At 41.0% G+C, this 23,450-nt stretch overlaps 1 protein-coding gene across 5 annotated transcripts in view; it reads right to left on the bottom strand.

Annotated features, from left to right (window-relative positions):
* The window catches only part of LNX2 (ligand of numb-protein X 2), a 59,820-nt gene extending 36,479 nt beyond the window's left edge, over window positions 1-23,341 (bottom strand). Inside the window, exon 1 of one of the 5 annotated variants that reach the window (XM_071434004.1) lies at window positions 22,859-23,341. The gene's annotated coding sequence lies outside the window, so the exon portion shown is untranslated. Of the gene's footprint in view, window positions 1-1,209; window positions 1,364-4,496; window positions 4,618-4,658; window positions 4,802-22,858 lie in introns of those variants that run through there. The other 4 variants (XM_071434008.1, XM_071434009.1, XM_071434007.1 and 1 more) reach the window with 4 other exon arrangements.
* Between the last annotated feature and the right edge of the window lie 109 nt (window positions 23,342-23,450).

The raw sequence follows: 23,450 nt of genomic DNA, 5'->3' as shown, positions 1-23,450 counted from the left end.
TAAATACTTTGTATGTAAACAGGTCTTTACATACAGAGTAGACTACTGCTTGATCTGAGGCCTCCAGACAGGATTCAGAAAAGGAAGTGGACATTGAGTTGACTATGTAAAATCCAGTCTGGTTATATATATTTGACAGACACAAGTAATACGGAAGCAAAGACTGCATTTGTTTTTAGCCCTGCTGTAGGAATCATATATTCTCCACTTCAGCCCTTGTAATTACACAGCCACCAAGAAAGAGTAGAGACAACAGTTATTGAATGAAAAAACCAGACATTTTTTCTAAAAACACTTCTCTACTCCTTAACCATGTTTGCCAGCTTTTTGTTTCACATTCCCTATTAGCTTGGCTGATTGCATGTTATATATATATATACACACACGTAAAAAATAGAATTTCACTAGCTATTACATAGGAAAGCTTCTATGGTGCATCTCTTTACCTGCCTGAGATGCAAAGTTTGGCTGCTTTAGCTCGTTCTCTGACTCCTGTTAGTGCCCTCAGAAAAACTACCTCAGTGGTAACACTATTGAAAAACGGTTCTTTAAGATTCAAGTGAGAAATCTTAGCCAAGCTGCATAGCAGTGCACACACAGCAGGCCAGCAGGCCCTGCCATGTACTCACACAAGTGACAGGGGCTAACTGTTAAACAGCAATCTCCTAACTCCCCTCTGCAGAATGAATAATGTGGAAGAGGGAAAGCTGAGCTGCTGTAACAGCATTTCTGTCCGTTCTCCTCAGTAGTCTTGCTCTCTTTAAGAAAAGGTAATATTCCTAAAGAAAGGCAAAAAATTAAAATCATTATCTTCTAAGTGAGTAGCAAAAATTAAAACTAAAGAAAAAAAAAAGACACTAAAACCAGGTAATTGGCAGCATCTAGGTAAAACATCAAACTGATAGCCATATGCAGAGATTAGACAGAAGAGAAACATTAATAGAAGTATAAATCAAGAAATAAACTAGAATAAAATTGCTCAATAAAAGAGAGTTAAGTCCTCACAGAAGGCTACAAGCAAAAACGGGCAAAGCTCAGAAGTCTGCTAGGGTGGGGAGGCATCAGGATTCCAACTGCTACGCTCATCTGGCAAACAAACCCCAAGTTGTTAAAAACAACAAAGACATGAAATTATGAAAGAAAAATGCATTTCACTTCTTAAGATAGTTAACAATGAATTTGTACAATACATACAGGACATTTACTCACATCAGCAAGGAATTCCAAGTCACCACGTTTTGGGAAGACAGTGGAAAAGGAGCGGTGTGCTGAAGAGTTCAGATTCCTAACTTCAGGCACCACTTTTCTGTACCCACAGTCAAAATGGATGCAGCAACAGAGACTGACAAAAACATGCTACATCGGGAAGGAGCCAACCTTCTCCTCCTCCTCCCTGTCCAATCTCTTCTCAGCAGGCTGAAATTTTGCATCTGTGGGGGATGATACAATTTTTGCTTCCTCATTTATTCTATGTATTCAACCCTTAAGAGCTAGCTTTTAAAATACCAGTCTTGCTTTGAAGGATATTACTTCATTAGCAGTGCTTTTGGAAAAAGGTCTTTAAAAGGCAGACGACTCACCCTCTGGAGTATCCATCTTCTTTGCACTCCCTAACCACAATGCTCATTTTCCCAAACCAAGCACTTCTCAACAAGTTAGGCTAGGTTCACAGACATAAAAAATTCAAACCACCTTTTATTTCCATACTTTTTTTTAAACTCCCAACTCATACTAAACACTTTCACATGTTTTATGCCAGATACTTACATGAAACATTTTTTTAAACTTTTAACTTTTTTTTTCATTGCTACATTGTCCAAAAGCTAGAAACCACCCCAGACAACACTCCTGCTCCACTGGGAGCTGTGCAACCGATCCCAAAGTATTACGGTGTCTCCAAGATAAGGATGCACATTCCCATGGGACATATTTCGTTTCCTCAAAAAGGGAGAAGTGCTTGCACAAAGACTGTAGGATGCCAGAAATGCAACACAAGGACCAGAGGGGCTGTAGACACCTGCCTACCCTTCGTACAGAGGCAAGAGCAGTAGCTGCTGTGTTCATAAGGCCTGGATATCTTCACACAACAGACCTAGCATGCAACTGGTTATTTGGAAATAGCAGACTTCCAAGCTTTTTTGCTCCTATCAGCAGCAACAAAGATTCAATGAGTTACTCAGAAGTTCACCTGCAAACTTCCTGTTTGTAAAATCCAGAGCTTTTAAGAAGTAACTCAAACTTACCATCAAGCTCAGAGTGGTGCAGTGACTCAGAGGAACAGGGTCTAGTGTAAAGCAAACAATAGCTTGCTCCACAGTTACCAGTTTCCACCCAGACACAGACATTTGGGTCAGAAACCCAACTTTTCACACATCAGTGAAGAACTGTTTAACACTGCAGTAAGAGAACAGCCTTGATTTCCACTGATTTTCAGAGTGAAAAAGCTAGTAATTTCAATTTAATTAACCAAGAGGAGGCCAAACGTAGTAATTAAAAGCCTCTACCCTGTCCTTTCTGTGTGCAATGTGAAAACCAGAAGTCCAGGCAAGAACATGATGAGAGTTTCATTCAAAGGAGACAACTTGCTTTAAGAGCAGGAGACTCAACTACAAGCAGCACTGCCTTTTAATATCAGTCATATGGGATAAGAACACAGAAACAACAGATAATATCCCAGGCAACATGACACTGTAAATAAAAGATATAGGGATGACAGAGTTGTGAAAAGGCCATGCTAGCTGAAGAATTTTAAGATGGAAAAGATAAAACTGCTCATGGAACCAAGAAGTTACACTGGAAAGCTACTCAATAATATACCATACTTTGGCTGAAAGGAGTAATTTGCATACATTCTCCTTCGTAAACTTCAGGACTAGAAATGTATGAACTCAGATTTAGTGCTTGTCCACACAGACCAGTTTAACTGAATATTAAGTTTCAATAAAGTTAAATTGTGAACTGATACTTTGCTGTTAAAGCATGTTCTGTTGCTTTAGCTTTAGCCAAACCTTATTACTAAATGGAATCTAAACCAGAAAGGGTTTACAAAGACTCTCTTGTTTCCACTGAGTACATGAAAATAAATCACTGCAGCTTTCCTATATATAATAAAAGGTGTGGTTTTTTTCTAGATGAGAGATTTGGAGAACAGCACATCTACTGAGGGTCTGGCTGGCTGGTGACCCCTGTTTTCCACTGGCCTCCTGATGCCCTTCAAACTTTCAAATGCAACCAAGGGGGTGCTTTGGCTTAGAGATTCCTAGTTAGTGGAAAACTGGGGGCCAAAGTGTGCAATGAAGTTGCTATAAAACCTTATCCCAAATAATTAGGTTTAACATTGATACACAGTATGCTTGGGGTAAGAAAAATCACCAACAAAATGACTGAACCTCTCCAACAATTTCCCATCTTCAATTAAAAAAAACAATGCTTGACAGCCAGACCTGACACCCTAATTGCTCCCCCCTTTTTCTCTTCCCTTCCTTCCCCTCCTCAAATCCTAGAAAAACAGCAAAATGGGAGTTATTCTTTCAGACAAACATTTCCACTTGAAAACATTAAGTGAAGTTTTTTCAAAATTCATATACATCAACAAACCCTGAAGGCAAACAGATTTAGTGAAAATAGAAGGAGCAAATGCCTGAATGATCTTCACTTTCTCATTCTGTTTTTCAGAAGCATGTCATCACTTCCTAATTTTTAAAAAAGTCTTAATCAAAGGACTTGTGTTACTTAAAGTTTGCATGTTCTGCACGCTGCCTAGCAAAATGAGCAACCTTTTTTTTGCAAGGTGGTTAATAAAGGCTACCTGGAAGTTTAGAGGGTTTCTAGGATGCCCAGTGGAAAACCTTATGGATAACTGTACAACTATTACTACATAGGTATCCTAGGAGACCAAAGAGCTTTTACATTTAAGAGCTTATTTCCCAGCCACCCTCTCAATACACATCTCATGCAATTATAAATAATACAAATAGCCATGAGAAAGGAGGACATTGGTTTAATTTCAGGCAGAAGGTACACAGACCTCTGCTTGTATCTGCATAAATGTTTCATTTTATTTCACTTCTTCTCACATTCTGACTACAAAGATACTCTTTATCTTTGTATTATCTCACATAATGCATGAAATGTGTTTTTAAAATTGAATTTTACTGTGCATAGCTAAATTTTTTTTAATCTTTACAAATTCACATACATACAAATCACCAGAAAGAGCCTTTGTATTTAGTCAAGTGAAATCTAGATTCCTGACCGCAGCATTTTGCAAAGCACCAGCCTGTTAAAAAAAAAAAAAACAAAAAACAGAGAACCACATAATTTAGGAAAAAGCCTAGGAAAAAGAAATTAAAAAAAATAAAGAAAAAGCACAAACCAGCTAATTTAAAAGAGACTCACTTTCTACTTCATGTATGAATAGCCTATGCATTTGAAACAAGCCGAATCAAAAGCATCCCCCTCATTTCTTGTTTGTAATTCCCATCACAGGGTCTAACCTGCAGTTAAGGACTTGGCACCCAGCCTCTGAAGAGGAGCATCCTTAAAATGCCGAGCAGAGCCCTGGAAACACCCCGGTACAATTCCTTGGCAGCCGGAACCCAGGATCTGTTACAAAACCTGCAACACAGAGCACAACAGCCCCTTCCCTTCAGAATCACCTTTTTAGTCTACATTTCTTAGCCTTCCATCCCAGCAGAGGCAACACAGAACACCTGCCAACAGGAAAAGAAGAATATACGGTTCCTCTCTTGGAGGAGGGGATATCACATGGTAACAGGGAACTCCAAGGAAAAAGGCTGTCGGCATGCTGGTATACACAAATTAATTCACCAATGGGTAATTAAAACAGGACCAGTTCCTCCTAAAGCCACTAAGCAGCTCTCAGGGTTTGATTTCCTTAAAGCAGTAAATTAATCACCTAACCTCACACGAATATGAGTGAAGCCCTAACAGCCGTGGCTCAGCAAATACTAACTGGAGCAGGAGCCAGTGTAGAAGATCTGCAGAAACTCTCTTACACCGTGTCCTTTTCAAAACCTAAACTTAACATTAAAATTAACTGCAGGCTAAAATGTCGCCAGCCATTTCTTGTGCATGCATAATGAAACCTTGCTACTCCCCGTAGCACCTCACAGTTTTGTAAGCACACCCCACAGAACACAGGGATGACCTGTGCAGGAATCCTTACAGTAACTCTGCGTGTACAGTGGCTTTACAACACAGATGGGACATTTCGAGTCCCTGTCGTTCTCTATGCTATAAATATTATGTAAAGCAACAAAATGTTTGCAAGAAAAACAACCAAGTGGATTATGTAACATCCTTCTTTCTTCCACTCTTCTATTTCAGAAAATTTTGCTTTTTTAAAGAATAAATTTAAAGTGGAATACTGAGACTGTTTTCAAAACTGCACATACTTTCTGACAAAGTCTCAATTTCCATCTATAATTCAGTATCTCAATACTAGAGGTGTACTCAACACAGAAAGTCCATTTTACACCCTGAAATCACTTTACTCTTGTTGATTAAAAAAGGAGGGAAAATATTATTATGGTTTTCTTTCAAAGTAACTAAGTTTCTGGCTTTTTGAATACTATAAAATCATGCTTATTTGCAGAGCCACAAGCTACAACTATCTTCCAGAGCAGCTTTTATAAAGTCTAGTAACTCCACTTACAAATTGAATACTTTAGTATTATTTTTCCCTTATACCAGACAAATTACACACAGGAGAGCCAACGACCGGCTAAATGTGATAACCACCATTATCCCTCAAGACTGTCCTCTTCCTTCACTTAGTTCCATGAAGTGGATGAAAAAACCCTCCAAATCTACAAACACCATGATAAATGAGCAGTAGAAAAGCATTCTCCAGCAGCACAGGGTTCAGTTCGAGGTCTCAGGGAATACTTCAGAAGACTTCAGGGTGGCCTTTATAATATCCTCCACTTGAGAAAATATCACTGCAAAGTAAATCATCCCTATGAAAAAGCAACAAATCTGTTTTTCCTGCCTCTTCTTGGCTTGGTGTGGCTTTAAACAAACAGGCTTGGATAAACAGCATAATGAAGAGGACTGATGTCCTGTTCTGCTTCATGGAAGAGCTGCATGGCCTAGATGAGACATCACCCCTGGTGAGACCATCAGACCAGTTAAATAAATTGTCCAGTCAGAAATGAGGCCCATTCTGCTCCTTCCCACGAGATAAAACCTGTGATGGTATTTCAAAGACATAGCACTAAGAAAACTTTTGACCTCTGCTAGAGACATTTCCAACAGCCTTAAAATGACAATGTCAATGATAGTTATGCTAGGCTAGCGGTATTTTCTTTGGGTTTTTACACCTACTTGTAATGCTCCATTTCAGCTGAAGAACCAACACAAACCAATCCCAGCTACTGTGTTCCTCTGTGAGCACACCAGCACTACACCTACATGGGCTTCCTTCAGCACATGTGTCATTGATTGAAGTCATAGCTGGAAATGGCATTTGCTAAGACAGCACGATTTTTCTCGCGCAGATCTCAGCTGTATGGAACAGCATGGTGAAACACCACACAGCAAAGGAAGGGGGTGTAAGCACAGCCCTTACCCTGCCACACAACAGCTGCTCCCCAACCCAGCACTGCCACCACAAGCCTCCCTCTGAACTCACAAGCATCAGTGCTGCTCCTTCTACGGAGGAAAGGAGGAGGACAGCCAAAATCTGCCTGCTCAGCCAACGGGCTGAACAAGAATTCTGGGTGTGAGCCCCAGAACTGCATTCAAAAGACCTGAGTGGCTGAAGGGAGCCTGCTCTCCTGAATGTTGAACCTGTTCCCTCCAACAACGTGGAGTTCAACAGGCAGACTCCGCAGCTTTAGCAGTACTTTGCAACATGAAATTTAACATTTTACGATTTCATTTAAACTCAGGCATGCCACATGATTGCAAAGAGCAGCTGAATAATGAGATTTATGGGAAAGAAAGAAAAACCTACCACAAAACCCCATATTATACCTACCTAAAAAAAAAAAAGCATTCACAAAGGAAGAGGTAAACAACTTTTACCCTCATTAAAAAGTTGAGAAATGTGCACACCACCACTAAAATATAATTAATACACAGCCTTCAGGAGAGTCCAAAGGAGCAATTTAATTAACCACCCACTGATTTCATAAATGACAAGAACACACAAAGGTAATGGCACCTTATAATTGAAAATGTCCTGTTTGTTTAGCTGAGCAATTGTGCTGGTCTATGTTGTGCATAAATATGAGGAAACACATTTTTAACTAATGACATTTTAACTTTGTAAGGTGCAACAGAACAACATAATGCCCCCAAAACAGTCACTGTATACCTCACTTATTTAATGCCTTTACCCAATAATCTCTAAGTCGCTGACAATCATCGGTTTTAACCTTTATGAACTTTTCTGATGGGCTTTTTCTACGCCCTATTTAGAAATGTGGAAGAGGTGAGAGGAAAAAAAAAAGAATTTTACTGGTATGCCATTTCAAACAAACTATTGCCTCATTCAGGGACTTAGTTTGTATCTGTAGTTCTCCCATTTTTGTACAAAGAGACCCTCTGTGAACCCCATGAAATATTTCTGCTGACGATCTTCTAGACTCATTTTCTCATTTTCTTTCTTTTCTTTCACATGAAGAAAGTTTCTTTTCAGCTACTACATTCTTTGTAAATGAAAAAGAGAATCAGCTTTACCAAGGTAGGAAAAGAACACAGTGAAACATGTGAAAGGCTCTTCCCTGGTTTTTTCATTGAACTTTTCAGGGATAAAGCTGGAATTAATATTCCTTTTCGCATTCACAAAACTCAAAATGCCTTTGTGCTGCTACATTAAAACCATCAAAGTCTATTTGACTGAAAATGAAATAGAGCAACATCTGAATTTATGAGCTGTTCATCTCCCTATCTAATGGACACACTTAGAAGCGCTTAAAAGAGATATGGAGAAACTGGAGAAGGCCCAGAGAGGGAAAAGATGATCAAAGGACTGGAAAGTCTGCCATATGAGGAGAGGCTGAGAGAACTGGGTTTGTTCAGCCTTGAGGAAAGGCTTAGGGGAGACTTTATCAACATGTTCCAGTATTTAGAGGGTGGCTACAAAGAAGCTGGAGACTCCTATTCTACAAGGAGACATGGAAAATATGAGGGCTTATGGGTACAAGTTATCTCTGTGAAGACTCTGATTGGACAAAAAAGGAATGTTTTTCACAATGAGAATAATCAGCCCTTGGAATAATTACCCCAGGGAAATGATGGATTCCCAAATGCTGGACACTTTCAAAATGCATCTGGAGAAGGTGCTGCACCACCTTGTCTAGCCTGTGCTTCTGTCAAGAAAGGTTGAACAAGATGATCCTTGAGGTGCCTTCCACCCTGGTATTTTCTGATTTTAAGACTTATACTTGCTTTGGGGCATGCATAACTTAAAATAACAGACTGAAAAGATTCTTCAGGCATAGAAGTGTCCGTGGCAAAGCTGACTTGCCGGATTTTTAAAAGGCTATCCCTAAAGCATTTAACAACACACGTACAATGATCCTGAGCAGTCCAACACCACCCCAGCAGCAGAGTGTACAAGGATGGATGTCGTGCACATCAGTCTCAGATCTCTCATCCCACCTGTCCGCTTTATCAGCCACCATGCAATGACATCAATGACTTTACATAACATTGTCTCCCTGCCCACCTAATACAGAAAAAGCATTCCTCAACAGAGATTGTGGCATTAAATGTTGATCCCAACAGCATCACTGCACAATGGAACTACCTGAAGTGATTAGGTCACGTGTACACATTAAATACACACTTCTGCAATTCTGGATCCAAGAGTGAAATCTTTACTTAGTGGTATTAGCTGGTCATGTTGACAGTTCCTGAGTTTCCCATCATTAGGTATTTATGGTATTTACTCAGTCTGTAGCAAACTGTCACCAACCACACCTAACTGGATTAGCTGCCCATCACTGATGCCACCAGATATATAAACATCTTTTTTAAATTATGAAAGCTTCCATTACATTTATGCACTGTGGTTTACTTACTAATCAGATGAGGAAAGAAGAGTTCTTAAATAAATACCATAAAGCATCCTCTAATATTTTTTCTAAACTTTTTTATTTTCCAAGTCCTTCCAGCTTTCACATGTTACCTGAAAGCATTCACATCAGAAACTGGCAAGTCCCAGGTACTGCCTGTGCCCCATGCCCCAGCAACAGCACTTTGGGTTCCTTGTTACTACTCCTTTTGGTTCTCAAAGGACCTTTGGTCACATTACTACAAGATTGAGCACAACAGTGTTTTCCAATGGTTAATCATGGTAACTGCTGCATGTTTCCAGGATGCATTCACCCTCTGAAAGTGGTTTAGATTTTCTGCTTCTAAATGTTACAAAAATATACTGCTTGAATTCTAATACATCATTCAACTGCCTACAGCTTCCAAAACAATCTGGACTGCTCAAACTGAGTTGTTTCTAATATTTACTACTGAAATGAACTTTATCAGAAATAATGACTTTATTCCATGCCACCAGCATATTTTGAAGGAAAATCATGCTCCACAAGTCTCTGAAAGAACTCCATTTACCTATCATATTTCTCCCTAACAACTGAACTCAAAGTTTCTCCAGTGGTCTTACCTGCAGTAAGAGCTCACCCATAGTACACAGATTCCGTGTGCTAAGTTAACAAAGTAAGAAGGATTAGGAAAGGGACTAAGCACAGCCAGAAAAAACCTTAATCAGACAACACTTGTTACAAGTGTTCCACTGGGGAAAGCTCTCAAAGATAAGCAGTGTTTTATTAACTCACCAAAAGTCACCTGGGATGTTAGGACTCCCTGTTACTTTCCACTTGGCAAGTAACAGGGAGTCCTAACACAAAAGAGCTCTTAATTTTTCACAAAATATCAGAACTTCCCATTGCAGCAAGCAGAAATACCAGATCTTGAAGGCTACCTTCCTCAAAACCTTCCTGTAGGAATTCCTGTACTGCCTGTTTCTTTTTAAGTGGGTTAAATGCTGCCGATTTCCCCCCTACTGTTAGGAAGATTATTTTTTCCTTTATAACAGCATTCTCCCAAGTTCTCTCCTACACAAGTTTGAAGAGAGAGCCAAGGTTGTTGGCAGCTTGTTTATGAAACTGGCCCTAACTATTTCCCCAGTCAGCCCAAAAGGACAGACAGTAGCTGTCCATGCTCCCTCCTGGGGCGATCCCTCAGCCTACTTCTATGGGATATGGGATGGATGCAAGGAAACAACTTATTAAGTGATCAAAATACACACAGAAAAATAATTAAGTTTAAGTATTACATGAGAGATGTAAGTAGTCTATTAATTGCATCTTCTAGATTAATTTCTAATTCCATCAGGTCATGGCACAGTGAAGTAATTTAAATCAAGGGATTTAACAGCGTTTTGAATTAGTTTAATAATGCTAAACCTTACTGTATATATTCAAGTATTTAGCTCACAAGAGCTGCTTTTTTTTTACCATTCTGTAGTATTAGTTTAAAAATCAAATTGATTTCATTACCATTCCTGGTAGAGAACCTTATTTAAATTTTACAAGAATAATGAAAATAAACAATACCATTTCACATTTAAACACAACTTAAACCTTTAAACTTAGAAGAGCTCAATTAAACAAATCATACTATTAATTATTGCAAAATTAATTCTTTTGGGGCAGTAATATTGCTTTTTTCCCATCTGTCCCCACTGCCACCAAAGGCTTGTAGGCTTGTTCAATTTCTACCACTGAACAGCCCTTCTATTTGCTGGTATTCCATCACAGCACACAGTTGTGAAAGCAGACGAGTCTTGCCTTGAGCTTGGATCATTGCTCCCAAAAATCTCATCCTTGCAAAATTTCTTTTGCGTTCTCAAAGTAAGAATAAATAGAAAATAAAGTATTGTCCAGCGTGGTTTTTCAGTTTCTCTGCACACCAGCAGTTTGACTACTTCAACATCAACAGGCCTGCTCAGCACAGGGCTGGCTCTCACACAACCCACGCAGATTCCTCAACCCAGCAGCTCAGACAGCACTTGCTATGTTTTAGCAAGTACCTGCTGCTGACTGCTTCCATTTGCACAGGCTTTCCCATGGCTTCTGGCTGTACAAGCAACCCTCAGGGTGCCTTTCACTAGCTCTATCTCATTTCACATTTCAAGAGAACAGAAGAACACAGGGCTCAGCTCAGATAACTTGTAGCTCACAAATCCAGATCTTATGCCATCTCTCTATGCCTCTACCAGCATCACAGCTGAAGGGTTATTTTTAAAATGTCTTATGTATGTACATTACCTGGTTTAGTGAAATAGAAAATAGTCTGTGTATTTTTCTTTGAGTAGAATTTTCTATCTGCTGTAAAACTGTCTGGGCAAACAACTTTAAAATTCCTTAAGGACATCAAATGTCCTTAAACTCAATTTTCAGAACTGAGAGGAGGAATCCACTCTACTGCTACATTTCCTAAGTAGTTTCTTACAGAAGAATTACATTAAGAGTTGGGAAAAAAATCAGTTATTTCCATGCCAACTCCTGTATTCCCTTTTTATAAACTCAAGGATTTCTAAATACACATAAACATCTTAAATAAATAAATAAAACACAGGAAAATCTTTCTTCCAGAATCACTTTGCAGTGTAACGAGAACAGTACTTTTCCTTTACTGCATTGTTATGTTCTGGTACTAACCCAAAAGTTCACACCGTTTTCATTTCTTTATTGCCAATAGCCATCTAGGAAATGCTGCCATCAATAGTAAATCTACATGAAGTCACACTCCTCTGGTGCATTTTGTGAATAGCAATCAGTTCATAACACAATCCTGTTCGGTTTAAATTCAGTTTATTCTTCAATTACTCTGCTAGCCCAACTCTAATTTATTATATTTTCTGGTACATTTGATTTTGAATATTATGACATCCTGGCTCATGCCATTAGAGAGGAAACATAAAATGGTGAGGCTGTCTAGGGATGGCTGAGAGTAAGATAGCAACAGCCTGGAAAATTAACAAGACTGCTGTCTGTGCTCAGCTAGACCGCTTCTGCATTAGCACTAAAAAAATATTTCTCTAATACAGATTTGTCATCCAGGAATAGCCTCAGCGGCACCATAAAACCCCAGCCAGCACAACAGGCAGCTGGAGTGGATGGGTGGGCAGACAGCCTCTGAGCCCACTGGGGCAGCTCAGCTGCAAAAGAAAGGAAACGCTGGCCCTGCTGCTGCTTGGAGCTCACCAAAGAAAGAAACCAACACTGTTCTAAATGCCATCAATACTATATACATTGATTTTTGGGTGGGCTTTTTTTAGCCTTGCACTGTCTCGGTCCTAGCTACCATTTCTTTCTCCCAGCACCCAAGGTGAAGAAATGGGAGGCAGCAGCAGAAGCCTGCTCAGAGGACCTTTCTTGAGAAGCTGGGCAGAAGTGAGGGCTTCACCTTCCCCTCCAGCTTGGTGACTGACTGCATTAACCTCCAGGGCATGCTGCCAGCCCCACCTGCTTACTCAGGCTTTTGCCAACAAGGGAAGCTCTCACTGCACTGCTTTGTCCTTCGAAGATGCATCCTTTTTCACTTACTTCTGATTCCTGCCGAACATTTGGAGTTGGAACTCCTGAATCCAAAAATGGAGGGGTAGTCCTGATGGGGAAATATCAGACTCTTGTATTGATATCTGACCTTTTTTCCTACAACAGATTCTGACAACCTCAAATATGGAAAATGCTTATGTTTCTGCACAGCTTGCTCTGTCCCAAGAAATTCCATGCTGGGTTTTGAAAACAATGTGTATTTCCCTTCTTTTGTCTCTTGTTCTGAAAGCCTGAAAACAGCTTACCAAAACAACATGCAAGAGTGAATGATTTACAGGGGAACCCAGGCAGGCCCATTGGAAAGAAGTTGCAATGGGGGAAATCTGGCTGGACCCAAATCCTCACTCATTACTTTGTCCTCCAGGAAACAAATCAATCAGACTTATTTTCCCCTAAAGCATAATACAGTTTTCAGCTGTCTCTAAGCTGTCTTGTAGCTCAGGCAGTATTTCCAGCTCCTTCTAAACCTCACAAGCAATAAGGATTTTACTAATGATGTAATTGCTGCAAATGTTGCATTAAAAAGATGCCTACAATTACATGGAGGTAATTTATAAAACTAAGAAATGCCATGCTTTAGCTTATCCACTGCCTTTCAATTTTCCCTCACTTCTCCTGAACCTATGCTGTAACTCAGCTGCTGGTTTCTGAAGCTTTTTTCCCCCTGCAACTCAATCTCACACAAAGGACAGACACAAAAGGAGTGGCATAAAGGATGCTTAAGTATACTTTCATTGTTAAGTTACTTGATTTCACCCATAGGAAACCCCACTGAAAGACAGTTATTGGTGCATGAGAAATAGGGAGTACAGTTACAACTTGTGAAGCCTGATGGAATCAGAGCAAATCCAATCAGGCCATATTTAGGTGGGATGAAGAGGGACAGAGAGGCTCTCCCCTCCTGTTAAGTGCTATCACATGCTCCAGTGTAATGCAACATGACCACCATGATGAGAATGAAAAGCTCCTCTCATTCTGGTGTGCTGGTACCAGGAAAACACACCACCCAAGTTCTTCAGAAGCAATGACAACTCTGGCTGTAACCATTTCCCCTTCCCAATCCCATGTACTCATAAGTCACCTGCCTATGCTTACACTGCAAATCAATGCACACGCTCCAGTGTCTCCCGGCACCTGCTCTCATTGCCCTGTGTTTGAAACAAATCCTGAATTGAGACTTGATTTCACTTCCCAGCAGGCAGAGTAATCAATCATCATCAATAATTGATGTCAGTTGGTTTCATTTGGGGCATTGCCTTGGGCATGCAACAGAGAGTTACGCTATGCACCAAGGAAAGGAGGATTTGTATATAAAATGATTTGATAATCTGAAAAAATCCCTCAGTAAACAATGGAAATTTACAGATAATCGTATTAAAGATTAGAGTTGTTTTAAAACAATGCAGAATGTATTTGAGAACATCTGGGGAAAAAGATGGTAGTACTAAAAGCAGAATCTTTGGGGAAAATATATTCCCCCTCAAACAGGAAACAGTAATTAATTCGTTATTAAATCCTAATCCTTGTCAATTTGGGTTAAATCAGAGCACTTTTTCTAATAAAGACTGTTATCACTATACTTAAATGCAATTTTATACATAAATATGTAAATGTATTTACACACAGTTTTAACTCTGATTAAATGATTGCTTGATTATTTCACTTATTAATTGCTTCCAATTTATGTCAAATTTGAGAAGCAGGATAATTTTATGTCAAAAAACTAAGTTTAATATTAAAAAAGGACAGAACAACCTGTGAACTAAGAAAAATATATCATGAGAGCAAAAGCAATTTGGTGTCTTTCCTTTCATGTTTACTCATCAGCTGGAAAATTAAGAAATTAACTCCTTTTATCTTACAAAGGTTACTCTTTTTCCATCACCCATTTACTGTGTTCTGAAGTTTTGGTGTGGCAATTTATATGAAAATCCCCACAATGAAACCCATGAACTGTTCCTGACATTTTCTATAATCAGTGCTGACAATTAACAGTACTGCTCTCCTATTTAAACAGTACATGACTGAAGTTCCTCACTGCTGTAACTGCTGACAGCATCAGAAGACTATATACTTCACAACTAAAGAGTAAAAACTACAGAACTGAACAATAATTAAATTGGTAAAAATGTCCTAGATCATATTCCTATAATGTCTTTCACTAATGTCATGGCTTTGCATGCATCAATAATTTGTATTTCTTTTCCATTCTTCCATAAAAATACTTAATGTTAGAGCTAAATCTGGCAGGATTTCTAAGATCTGAAAAGAAAGAAAGAAAGAAAAGAGAAAGCACAGTTCTTGCCCTTGTTTTTTCCCTTTTTGTGCTGTTTTACTTCTTCACATACAGAAATTAATTTTATATATACACACACATGTAAAGTTCAATGACAAGCAAAATGTTAACCAGATCTGCACAAGCAGCTATTAGATTGAGCCTTAGCAAAGAAAGCCCATCAGGGATGCTCTGTTGTAACATCATCATAACTGTGCTGAATTCAGTGACTTCCTTGGGAGCAGAAGCAGGCAAAAGGACTCTCATGCCCATAAAGAGCCCTATGGAGTCACTGCTGTGGATTCAATTGTACGGTCAAGCTACAGGCTTGGCAAAATAGGACTCTACATGTGATACATCACCTGAAAAATTATATATGCAGGATAGTAATTGCTCCCAACACAAATGGGTGCATTGTAGTGAAGTCCCTTCTCTCCTGCCTATCAACTTAACCTGCTTTGCAGGTTTTCGGGTATAGACAGACTCGCCTATAAGAACACTTTAGAACAAACCATGCTCTTTATCCTCAAAGTCAGTATCAGCTAAAACATAACTCTCTCCTCTTTGACAATCTGAGGCAAAAATAAAAATCTCAGCACAATGGTGACATCACTGTGTGAAATAAGTTGCCTTCACTGAACTTGAAGTTTACTTAAAGGCTTCACCTGTTGTGAAGCTCACATGTGATTGTTTGTAGAAGGCAAAGAAGCAAGTCAAGCTGTACTCAAAATTTCCTAGTCAAGTATCTTCAACTTCGTAACAGCACAACACTTCAGAACATTTCCTGGCTTCACAGCTTTCCAAACTTTTCAAAATATGAGTTAACAAAGCATTACACTTCTACAGCATTTCTCTGGTCAATGGCACACATCCCTTACTGCAGAAGAAAGGACTGTTAACAGTTTTCATTTCACACTCCAGTAACCCAAAATCTTGTGTTACCACTCACTTTAGTGTTAATTTTCCCACAGATTCTCTTTTTCTGCTTACACGGCAAGACAGCTCAGGTCAAGTGCTCAGACAAGCTGTGCTGCTGATTCTCCTTTTTACCACCACTGAATCACCTTCACTTTTGCCTCACCGCAAAGTTATTTTCCCTGCAAAAAAGCAGTAGAGCCACATTCAATAGAAAGTCAGCAACTACAGTCAAAATGGATTTCAAAGTGGGGAAAAAAGCCCTCCTCACAACTAAATCCTTATAGATTTTTTATGCAGGATCATTCCAACACTGTATAAATACACTACGATAGGTATATTTGCTGCTGTGCATGTGGTCAAGTCCAATTCAGTTAATGTCCCTTCCAGCTACAGAATATAAAAGTATCAGTGCTGAACAGACATGCTGAGCAAACCCCCTGATAGCAGGAATGAAGAGTAGTTACTTTGCCAGACAAAGTAGAAAGATACCTTTTTTATTGGTGATTTCAAAAAAATAAATATTTGGGAGCTGTCACTGAATTCTTATGAAGCTTTCTTACGCGTATGTAGAGACCTAACTTATACATGGTTTTAAGACATTTGCAAGAAATGCATGGCAGATCCACAAGTATTTTTAGCCTAATCCAATCTGAATGAGCCTAGCCTTACCTTTTATGTCTAAAAGGGATTAAAATAGTTAGGAAGCAAACCCAAAATCTGAAGGCATTCAATGCTGGTTTAACACTAGGCAGGAAACCCTGTGAATTTTAAACCTTCAATCTTCATTTGAAGCAGAAATGACAGTTCAGCAACGGACTAATTGTAAAAATAGACCAGGAATTGACTGGTACTAATTTTTAATTAACATAAAGGCAGGAACTGGGTGAGCCTTCATTAGCTTCTGTCAATAACAATAAAAGGCTGAGAAAACTGCTCTAGAACCAACAAGACATAAAAACAGGAAAAAGAGGCCAGACAGAAGGAAACCCTCATCAACCTGCTCCGGAAAAAGCTTGACTGAAAATGTTTTTTGAGAAGTTTAAAAAACAAGTTACTTCAGTTCAGAGTTGGGGCAGCCCCTGGGGTGCACATGCACTGTGCCAAGGGTACTCAGAGCTATTCGATCAGGACAGGGTTCATGGCAAACTCTCCAACGTGATCAGAATGCTTACACAACACATCAGAATCTATAAGGTCTTGTGATGCATTGACCAGCTTTCACTCACAGTTAATTCATTCTGGTTATAAACAAGTGTTAAACAACACGATTTAAAAAAAAGCAACGCAAGAGAAAATGACATGGGCCAGGGCAATAGATCAAGTAAGAAGAGGGAAGAAGACAAAGAAGGGTGGGCCATTGGTAAATAAATGCATGAACTTGGAATTAACAATAAAGAATCCTCCTCTGCATGAAACGGCAATAGTGGTAACTGGTTTGGGTATTTTCCGTAACTTTTAACCTCCAAACATGCAGAGGCAACTTAATAAGATGCATACTTAAGTATTTAATCTATCACAGATATTCAGTGCACTATCCATGAGGCACATCCAGACATTAAGGTCTCCAGCTTGCTCCTTGAAATGTGACTTGCTTTAGATGGAGGCTACTTGGCCCTAAGATGGACTTTGAACGTGCTGTTCTATGCAGGCTGTTACTGATGGCAGTGGAAGAACCAGCTGTGTTGAAGTCAGGACGTGGGCAGTTTAAGAGCCTTGTAGGGGTTATTGGCTTTCTTCTTGGTGTTTTGGTTTTGCTGGGCAATTAGAGGAATTATTTGGATGACATGGCCACAGCCACAGAAACCCTCACCACAGGCTCCATTCTACTGCCACTATGACACAGCTCATTTCATCTAGGGACTATGAGGTGTGTAGACAAAAGTGCTTTCACTTCATGACAAAGTAAAATCCACCAACAAAGGTGGCTCACTGATACCAAGCCAAGCTTTTTTTGTTTGCTTTTTTAAATTAAGATCTTGTTTGGGAATGCCAACCAAAACTCAATGTCCAGAAAAATCACAACACCTGGATTCTGAAACATTGCTTTGTATCATAATAAAAGCCTCCTGGGTTGGTCCTTTCAAAGCCTTTCAGAGCAAACATAACATTTCTGTGGCAGAACACAACAGTTTGTCCTAGCACAAGACAGCAATCACAGAAAATCACTTTCCACAAACTGATTTTGGAAGTACAGCACACAAGTCAGCCTCCATCAGCTTTGGTTGAATTTCAATTTTCTTCTGTTGTGCCAAAAAACCCCTGCTGTATCAGCTTTCTTCTTCCTATCTATGAACTCTGAAACAAGGATTAGCACCAATTTGAAGAACAAAGAAGGCCACAGGAAGATAAGAGCTTAAAATCCTCCATCACAGGTATTCTTTGGTCTTTTGAGGTCACAGCTTTTGACAATGATACTGCAGTAAGAGAGGGTTGTCTGCGGCAGAGAGCTCAGATTCAAGCAAAAATTGCATGTGAAGAACGTAACAAAAGTCTACACAACAAGTACAACTGCAAGAGTCAATAAAAACGTCAGCATTTAAGAACACTGACTTGAACCCAATAATAAACTGTGCCTTCTCCCAATTGTCTTCTAAAGAGCCAGCCCCTGGGAACATAGAACACAGGCATCCTGACATGTTCCACTGGGCTTGTGCAACCTCTTTGGAGAAGGTCATGGGAACACGCAGCGGTAGTGTGATCTTGGGGGCTGGGGAACACAGCCTGTATTGCACTTCAAAATCACTCCCACTGCAAGGAATGTACAAAGCCGAAGCAGGAAGCATGTAGCTCATTTTTCCCCACTGTGCAGAGTAATATCTGACAGCACTACACCACTCCAGGCAACACAACCCAAAGGTCCTGGTTTGCCGTTCTGCAACTACTGGGTGCCTCCCTTTGCCCAGACACTTACAGGTTCTCCTTTAACATGGATCACTTTTCATTGTGCTCTATTGCTAGAAAAAGGATGAATAAGTCATAGTTCCTTCTGTTTCATTATCTAGAACTACTTATTACTACCATTTACACCATTTTAAAACTGGATTAGTTCATATATTGGATATACTACTTAAGCAAATTGCATTTTGCTCTACAACAAGGGTTCTTCTGAAAAACTTTGTATAATCCATCAAAAGTGGTTAAATGTGTCAAATCTCTCCAATTAAATACAAAAACACTTCCTCTTCCAAATGACAGAAGAGCCAACAAGAAGAGGGTCTATGCTGAACCTTGTTCTCACCAACAAAGAGGGTCTGGTACAGAATGTGAAACTAGTGGGGAGCCTCGGCTGCAGTGACACTGGAATGGTGGCATTTGAGGACCTTAAGGCAGTGAGCACAGCAGGCTCAGCACCCTGGGCTCCAGAAAAGCAGACTGGCCTCTCCAGGGATCTGTTTGGTTGAGCATCACGGGATAATGTCCTCAAGGGAAGAGGAGCCCAAAAAAGCTGGTTAATATTCAAAGATCAAAACGAGGCTTTGAGGAACCTGGTCTAGTGGCAGGTGTTCCTTCCTAGGGAGATTGAAACTACATGATCTGTAAGGTCCCTTCCTACTCAAACCATTCTGTGATGACTCAATGATTCCTCTCTGTGGAACAAAAGAAAAACAGCCAGGTAAAATAGAACATCTATCACTCCAGCCCAAAATGAACCAACTCCTCCTGGGTAAAATTACCTTCCATATAACATTGATCTAATTTATAATCTAATAATTATTTTCCTACCCTATTTAATCTGGTTTATTGTTATGACAATAAGAAAATTCTAGACATTCTTAACAACATGCCACAACTCCAGAGCAATATCAACTTGCTTACTTGAAGCAAAAATGAGACTGCAAATATTGAGCTATGTTACCCCATGTTTCCATGTCAAAAATAGTTCCCACTATTTGAATGAAAAAAATGCAAAACAATTTGAAATCTTTATGCTCACAAGTTATCTGACTTTATATCAAACAGCTGCACACTTTGGCTTTTGTGTTCACCACCTAACAGAGAGCTCAGCAGGAGAGACTCTGCAAGACATTCCACTCCTGTTCCAGCCCGCAAATTACTTGCTAAACTGACATCCGCTGAAATAACTCTCTATGGGAACATAAAGGACTGACATCTCTGGTACCACCAAAGAAATAAAAGATACGTCTGTAGTACTGCAGAGCACATTGCAAGGATGAAGCCAGCTTGGGTACAGCACTGATATATCCCCTGTAACACAACAGCAGGGCTGGGGGCATCTCCACACATGCCAAGGTGCAGAGCAGTCCCCTCAGCCACCTACGCTATCTCGTGCAGGATACAGAGCAGGCAGTATGAAAACACACGACAGCGTCAGCCCATGAATTTTGCAAACATAAATCTCAACCTCAAAAACATTTACATGTAGGCTTATCATTAGGCCTAAGAGCAGACCCTGTCATTCCAAAAGAAATACCTGGAAGTTTAAAATTAAGCATATGCAAGCACAAATATCTACAGAATTAGAACAAAAAAAACCACAATATTATTAATTTTTATTGCTCCATAGAAACCTATACCTATCAATTATATAACTTAATACTAACATTTAAAAGCATTTTCTTCTTCAAAAGGCACTACAACTTCTAAAGGACAAACTCCACTGACCTAATAAAGCAATTAAATAGCATGTAATTCAATGGTGTCACATTAAAAATGCTTTTGCCAACGAAATCAACAAAGAATTTTCAAATATCAGAGACAAGCCACTGGCATGTCAAATAGGCAACCAGTTTCCCCTGTTGCCTTTTACACCAGGGAGCATTTTAACACCAAATGAAAGATGTTTTCTTATTAGTTACAGCTGTTCATGTCTAGTAGCTCTTTAAACAAGCAACATTTTGCTGATGCAAGGCAATAATTTATATTAATTATCTAATACACATTATGTCTTTATACATTTCACTTCGATATTGTTGGTATAACTTCTTCCCAGTTGCTTTCAAATATGTTAACATTTTTTAGAAGTACAGAAAAAGGAGGTGAAAGAAGAGGAGGATATTTTGGCATATTTGCAGATATACAGTTTTAACTAGTAGCTAACAAACTTCTGCTCTTTTTTAGTAATGTAGGCCCATAAATATATACAAAGATTGAGACCACTCAGTATGGGTAAAGGCTTACAAAAAAAAACTTTCACTGAGGTAATCAGGTAATGTTGTGCGTGGGAGCGCACAACAAACAAATGCCAAATGTTGCAATGTCAAAGCAGGACAGGTTTTAGTAAACTTATTTTTTAACCCATCTCAAGAGAACAGTATTTTTCCACCCAATCACCGGCTTACATTCCTCTTGCAAAGTTTTGTCCCTAAACTGTCACATTTTTTGTTGTTTTGGTAACAGAAAATTCAGGTGCAGTGTTAGGAAAAGATACTACCTTTGCAAATCTCAGACCCGAGTCCAAGGCCCTGGGCTCCCTCTTGCTGAAGTCACCAAGCAAAGTAAAGGGTGAGTAAAGTCAGAAATTAATTACTGAAAACTCATGGCAAAATTATGAGTTTTAATATCCATACATTTTAGAATTGTAACAGTACAAGCACTTTAAAACATAATATTACAACCTTTTTTATTTAAAAAAATCTACTTGGGCACAATAGTATTCTTTGCAGCCTGCTGACTCTGGAGTTAGTAATTTTATATTGTACTGCGTTCAGGGGAGAGGATTTCTTACTCAGTGATCTGATAATTAGAAAAAAAAAGAGTAATTATAAAGGACTCCTATTAGGTCTTACAGTTCTAGCAAGTACACTGGTACAACTTGTTTCCATTTTGAGGAAATTTGTTTTAATAAAGTCGGGGCAGCATATGGTACTAACATGTTTATTTTTCAAGTGGTAGGGACACTAACCAAAACCATCTGATGTTTCTTCCTAAGCCTCCTTGATCTGCTGCTGGATTGCAGCTTAGAATAAAGCATTACAAAGCCAGAAGAAGTGGGTAGAGGAATAAAAAATTAAAATCAGGAATTCCAAGCGTTTATTTAAAGTGAGTGCAGCTCAGACCAGTTCCTATTTTGAACAGAAGTTCAAAAGTATTTATGATTGGAAATTTATTTCCAGAGACTATCAAATGTAGTCCAAAACTAATCCTTCACAGACATTTTTTACTCTGCACACAAACAAAACCCAAACCCCTAAATCATGTAATTAAAAGAGGAATTAAAGGAAGCTCAGAAGTACTTAATAGATTTCTAGAGAAGTAAGCAATCAGCACTATGCATTATGAACACGGTAAGAAAAGTCACCAGAGACTACCAGATTGAGCCCTACCAGAGCCCCAGAACGGTTTTCTCCGTTAGCTGACCAAGTACGATTCCGTCAAGTGCCATGATAATTTTAAAGTACGCCTTGTTAGGAGTATATAAGGCTAAAAGTTTTCTAACCACATTTCAGTGCTAAGAGCGAACAATTGATGGGAGAAACCAGGGAGCGTGGCTCAGAGCTCCGAGGGCTAGACTGAACGTTTAGCTGCGAACCACACGGGCTCCAGCGGAACCACACGGAAATAGCTGCGAACCACACGGGCTCCAGCGGCATTTCGCAGCCAGCCCCGAGTTCCTCTGGCGCAGCTGTAAAACACACAACCTGAAACCCGCTCCTGCAGCAGGGGTTCGCTCGCAGCTGTTCCTCTGCCTCCCCCGCACGCAGTAATCTGACTCCTTTCCAGAAAACAGCGTCTTTAATGAAGCCACACGAGAGCAGCATCGGTGCATCGGGGGACCCAGAACCAGGCGCTTTCCGAGTGGGTCTCCAGCCGCCGAGCCCACAGCTCAGCCTCGCAGAGCCGCGCTGCAGGGGCAGGCGCCGCCGAGCTCAGCCCCGCCGCAGAGCCGGGGGCTCCAGGGCGGGGACGCTGCTCCCAGGCTCCCACCTCAGCCCCGCACGGCGGCTCCGGGGCCCGGCCCCGCTCCCGTACTTGTTGCCCGCGCAGAGCGGCTCAGCCCGGCGCCGCCGCCCCCGCGGGGACCCCCGCGCCGCTGCCACCGAGGGAGGCTGAGCGGGGCTGAGCCGCCCGCACCGCGCGGGGCAGGGAAGTTACTCACCGCGCCGGCTCCGCGCAGCGCTCTCCTCCTCAGCCGCGCCGGCTGCGCCCGCCCCGCCTTAAGGGAAGCAAACTCCGGGCAGCAGCACTTGCAGAACGTGTCTCGCCGGGCCGGGCCGGGCCGGTGCTCCCGCCTCCGCCCCGGGCAGCGGCGCGGCCCAAGTGACAGCGGCGCTCCGCCACTCCGGCGGCGGCCCCAGGCGCGGGGCCGGGCGAACCGCAGCCTATGGCAGAGGGGCCGGGGCGGGACGCGGCGGAGCCCCGGGCCGGGGTGTCCCCGCCGCTCGCCTGATCGGCTGTGCGGAGCCCGGAGCGGTGGGGAGCGCGGGCGGGGCTGGCGCGGAGGAGGGGCCGGGCGGGGCGCTGCTCGCCCGGGACTGCCCGCGAACCTGTCCCCGCCTGCCCGAGCCCTGCGGCCGTACCCGAGGAACAAACCCCGGGCGGTTCCGTGACTAAGAGCCCCAGTGGCGCTCCCGCCCTCCCGACACTCAGTCACCGCCCCGCGCCTGCTTCCCCCGCCCTGTTTAGGAACACGGGGACCCTGCCCGCTAGGGAGCCCTCCGCCCCCCTCTCCTTTTGGCGGGGGCGCGACC

Source organism: Agelaius tricolor, unplaced genomic scaffold (assembly GCF_023055355.1).
Source record: "Agelaius tricolor isolate 1412-34295 unplaced genomic scaffold, bAgeTri1.0.p SCAF_9, whole genome shotgun sequence".
In the NCBI taxonomy this organism is placed as follows: Eukaryota; Metazoa; Chordata; class Aves; order Passeriformes; family Icteridae; genus Agelaius; species Agelaius tricolor.
The sequence above is the reverse complement of the archived record's forward strand: the minus strand, read 5'-3'. Positions and strand labels throughout refer to the sequence as shown.